The following is a 5602-nucleotide window of genomic DNA, read 5'->3' as shown; positions in this document are numbered from 1 at the left end:
ACTACATAGCTATATACTCAAAACAATGCATAGCTTGCTGTAGGAACAAAGGGTTGGTTTGTTATGACTCTCAGGTCTGAAAGCTGAATTTCGTAGGAGATAGTATTTAGGAGGAAAATATAATTTTATTTATTCTGTACCTGTATTTTGGAATTCTCTGTACATTTTTTTGTATTTACTTTCTGAATTAAACTTTGCATTTATTTCTGCTGCACGGCAGAAAATAGAATTGTCATCATGTACAGGACTGCAAGGTTTTCTGTGAGACAGGCGGCCAACTATTGCATATGCAACCTGAGTAATGAATCCATTTAGCAAAAAGAATAAATAATAATCATAAATGACTGGCTGATTCAATAGACATTGAAGTTAACTCCTTTTGCTGTCAATAGTCAGTGGATCATGACTACGATCCTGCCATTTCCATTTGCAGATGCATTCTTTTACGTTCAATGAAAAAATTTAGATTGTCTTACTGACAATCAATTACATAAATGTTTATAACAATTTTAGCATTAGTTTCATGTATGTACACCTATATGTGCTGTAACTTCTAGTGAATTGTTATTGAAACTTCATTAATCAATAGCCTTTTTGCCTTTTTTCTTTCCTATTTAATATTATGGTCCCATTTTTGTAAAAGTAATCTGTTTTAAAGCATGAAAGTATTACTTTGTGCTCTTACGTCTACGAATAGTCCTCTATCAGTTTTTCGTTTGATATTTTTGTAAATGTTCTTGGTATTTAGTGGTACCCTATAACAATATTCTGGAAAAAAGATCCCTAACTTCTGAAAATATAGGATAGCTGCAATTCTTCAGGGATGAAATATGTACATTAAAATACTTTTTGGCTACATATGAAAATAAGTATCTAAAAGTGCCCAAACATTTTTGCAGCCCTCCTCTGTACGTCTTACATATTTGTCTGAGAAAACCCCACGATGCAACTCAAGAGTAGGGCCCCAATGGGCTTTGTACACCAAGCAGCTGGACACAACTACACCACTGGTGAGGACAAAGATAGCTTCAAAAACTGCATTGTAAGAAATAAAGCCTGGAAAGACAGGGAGTCGTAGCCAGGGGTGGAAGGACCACAGGGTAAAGCAGTGTGAGTGGGAATTGGATGCAGTGACTCATGTGGACAGATTCCCAACTAATGTTTTATTGGCTTACCAGGACCTGCAAGAGGAACTATAGCTTTGTTGTCCAGTTTCCTCCTCATTCTGACTATGAATACTACTAATATGAGCTACCATTTTCATGACAGCAAACTGCTAGCACAGACAGAAGCAATGAGCAAGACCTTTGAAAATGCAGGGCATTTCTTTCTTTGATAGAACAGTTTATCAGTGCAAGAATGCTGGTTGTCATTCTGATAAAGTACCCAGCCTGTATTTGGTGCAGACCAAACAAACATGGACACAGCTTATTCCCAAGGGTAGCTTTTGAATATGGATTAGATTTTCTGAATTCTCTATGGATTTCTAAGAAGGCCATGGCAGAATTTTAGATGGAGTAATTTTTGTTCGAAGTTACCAAGACCGTAGGTATTCTCAGATGATGACTATTAATTTAATTGAATCTGGATCAGACCCCTCAGTAAACTTTAAAAATACAGTAAAATCTGTTTATTCCATTAAGTGATAACTTAATTATTTAGGAAAGGACACAATTATCACAAAATGGAAGAATAACTTAGTTAACAGTTTGACTGTTGCAGTCATTTGAATCTAAACTGCATGGTACAGGGATTTTTGACAGGGAAGAGAAAAAGGTAAAAGAAGAACCAGTGTGATTTATAGAAAATAAAACAAGTTCACCCACTTCCTAGTTATGGTCATTAACAGTGGTATAATTGTGCATAATCATTGGTCCCATTCCTACTGTACAGTGCTAGAGGCTAAGTTAACTTTGCATCTGCATAGAAATTTAGATGCAAATATGAATTGTGTTCACTGGTATGACTAGTGTAAAGTAAACAAAGGGTATTTCTATTGTATATTTAAGGTTGAGAAACCTATTTTGTGAACAGCATGTTCTCAGCAAAGACTTCACAGTTATTAAGTAACTGCAAAGGGACATGGTCAGGTCAATGATGGGTAAGGAAAAAGGCATATATAGAGAGCACAGCAGTGTTGGGATATTGATAGGCCCTTATGGTAGTCCCCATAGGGGGAAACTGCAATAATATTCTCTCTGTATCATGATCTCTGGGTTTTAAAACGAAACAAAAATAGTTGTGGAGGTAGGGAAAGAGGATCTGAATGCCAAGCAGTAATTTTAAGGTGAAGAGTACAGAAAAGTTAGAGCAAAATGGATGGTTTAAATTCTCATCATTATTCTACTGAAGAATTAAATTTGCAAGGTCATGATGAGGCTTATTCAGTCACAGGCATATCAGTGAAGGTAACTGGATTCAGATGAGTTCCCATCCAAGAGATATTTAAAGAAGTGACTTCCCTTACAAAACAGCGTTGTCTAGAGTCATGTTGCATATTAAATCAAAGCTTGATTTCCATGAATTAAAGTACCTTACTTTAGACTCTTAGCAAAAAACTGACTAAAGTTCTGAGATCCACCTTCCCAGATTTACTTAATGAGAGAACACTGTATTTCATTTGCTATGGCTTCCATATACTTTATTACTTTGGTTTTTTCTAAGTTCTCTACCAATACCTGTAACAGCAGAAGTTTGCTTTATAAAATTCTCATGCCTTATTAATAGACAGTCATGGTAGAACAGACATAAAAAATACTGGTTACCTTTAATCGGGCCTCTACATTTACTGAGCATGTTACGTGAGGACTTTCTCTAATGTCATTATTTAAAATATAGCTGTATTTCAGATGTGTTTGCAATCAAATGTGGGAAGGAAAATTCAGGTCATGGAAGAAAAGAAAGAAGGGGAGTGGAAAGTTTTTTGAAAATCTGTACTGTGTTATTTCATGTAAATTAGTTCAATTTTCCCTATTACCATTCACATTTTCATTTTACTAGTTTTCTTGACCCCTTCACTGAATTGCAGAGAAAGATATCATTTTAGATCTTCTGAACTGCTTTAGAAATATCTGTCAGATGGTTTTGATTGAATTTGTTGTTAACAGCTCATAGCCTTAGCTTTAGGAATCCAACTGTGTTATATAAAAATGATATCTCAGATTTTTTCTTTTAGTCAAATGTCCAATTTGCAGAGTCTTAAATGATTCAGTTCTTTTTCTCCCCCCCCCCAACCTATCCAGAACTGCTGATACAAGAGCAACCTGGACATGAGCAATGTGTACACAACACCCAGATTTTTATCTTCTTTCAAAACCAAATTCAGATTAACCTCTGCATGGAAGCAGAATCCAAGTAACAATGAAATAAATAGGAGAGGAAATATCCATCAACCTTATTATTCTGTAACACCCCCTAATTTGCCCTTCTATGGTTGAAATAATGAACTTTGGCATAGTTCATGGAAAATAATATACAAATAAACATGGCAGGAAAAACGTGATTGCTTCCATAAGGGGACAGAAAAGATCCTATCTTTTGTTACCTGGCACAACCTGGTGTAATTCAGCAACGCAAGTCTCTGCAAACCTCAGAATTGACTATTTAGGAGACAGCTGGGAAAAGCTGCAGTCTCGAGCACAGACTTTCCCACCCCATAAGCTTCAAGAGCTTCTTAAATTTTTATGTAGAATAGATAAAATTCTGCCCTCTCCCCCACATAAACCCCTTCCCCCCAAATCTCTTTCGGTACATCAATGTGCAGAAATAGTTTGTTGCTTCTGAAAAGGGCTGGTTGATCAAACAAATAATTTGAAATATCTACAGAAAACACACTTGTTGATGCATCCAGCCTTTCAAATATCATGTTGACTTGTGAAACCATCATACAAGAGTTCCTCTCCCTTTCATTGAAACCTACTTCTTAAATCACATGTGCCTTAATTCTGAGGATCCTTCATGGCTCAGCTGGTCCATGTGTGCGCCCTGTTTCATCTGCATCTCTACACACTGACCTCTTTAGGACAGGGCCTTAGTGCTTTGCCATAGGTCTCCTTTTGTACATTGTAGCACATGTGAAAGACATATTGTGAATCAAAAAATGTAAGAAGCATACTGGACAAAATTAAGACCCTGCGAAAGCCATAAACCATTGGACTAGCTAATTACAGGCCAGCTCATTACCCAAAATGCAATTTTGATACTAAAGTTTATATAGTATTCTAATGCTGTTTTTATCGACTGGTTCCTTTGACTCTAAAAATACCACTTCTAGAAAACCAAGAGAAAACCGTGGAACATGAGTTCTCTTTTGGCATGTAAGTTGAACTCCAAGCATCGGGGAAATATTTATCACCCTAAAAGGGGGGCAAAAAGCCTTTTTGTCTGTGAAGAAAGGCTAACTGACAGCCGTATCATAGGCAGAAAATGTTCAGGGCTTTCCCTTCTCAAGGTCAGACAAATGTTTATCAAATAGCTTTGAAAAATAAGCAGTTGTGAAGGACACACGAAACAGAATGATTCCACTTTTTAGACACCGCATGCGTTGTGGAATTTATGAGTTTGCAAATTATGAGGGGTCAATTTTTTAGGACTACTTGGTGTAAAAATTTTAATCTCAAAAATGTTATACGCATTCGGTCTTGTATATATGGCACTCTGGTTTTCTATTTCTTTTAAAGAAAAATGAAAACATTGAAGTGAGGTTATAACAGCTTCTTTAATTTTTTTTCTGTATTTTAAATTATGCTTATTCACCCATATATTCGCTCTCTGAGTATTCATTTAGAAGGAAGATTTTGCAATAGTCACATTTAATTTATCAGGGTGCAATAATTTGTGTTTCCCAATCATCTTGCAGACTTTGGTTCATTATACTATTGTTTCACATGAGTAAGTTAGCAAAGTTTGGATTGATTGACTCTAATTAACTAAAACTGGTTCCAGGCTGTGCATCTATTGTCATGGTAGCTAGCCACAAAGCCCCAAACTGTTCAGTAATGGCAATATAACGTACTATCAATATGAAAACTCCAGCAAATGTTAAATGTTGGGCTTGTCAGCAAATGAAAATAGCAATAGCAGAGGAGGGAGAAAAGGGACATTAGGACAAGCATGTCTCAGAACGCTTGGGGAAAATGCAGCCTTCCGGAGCTGCTAGTGCTATGATCTTTTCACTTATTGTCATATGGGCCTCCAACATGAAAAGAAATGCAACCCAAACTTGCACACTGTTCTGTAAAAGAAAACTCACATATTTTTTGGTTAAAAAAGCCTCAAAAAGGACCCAAAACTCTAGGCTGAGCTAAGACATTCTTGAACAACACATGTGGATTTCTCCATCCGCATATTTTAAATGAAGAAGTATTTTCCCTTGTTTCTGTTAGTCCACTTGCATGAAGTCTGACTCTATTCTCTGTTTATTGACATCAAAGAGAATCTAACCACTATTTAATGCATCTCCTTACACATGACACTGGAGAACCAGTTGCATTGAAAGCTTAGGATAACGAGTAAATAATTTTCTTTTTATTTGGGCTTCAGAGTCCTTCTGAAACCTAGCAAAATCAATGAGGACCTCAAAGGATGAGCTACCTCTACTGGC

Source organism: Pipra filicauda, unplaced genomic scaffold, assembly GCF_003945595.2.
Source record: "Pipra filicauda isolate LSUMZ 115617 unplaced genomic scaffold, ASM394559v2 scaffold240_size1633699_pilon, whole genome shotgun sequence".
NCBI lineage: Eukaryota > Metazoa > Chordata > Aves > Passeriformes > Pipridae > Pipra > Pipra filicauda.
This window is presented reverse-complemented; position numbering follows the sequence as displayed.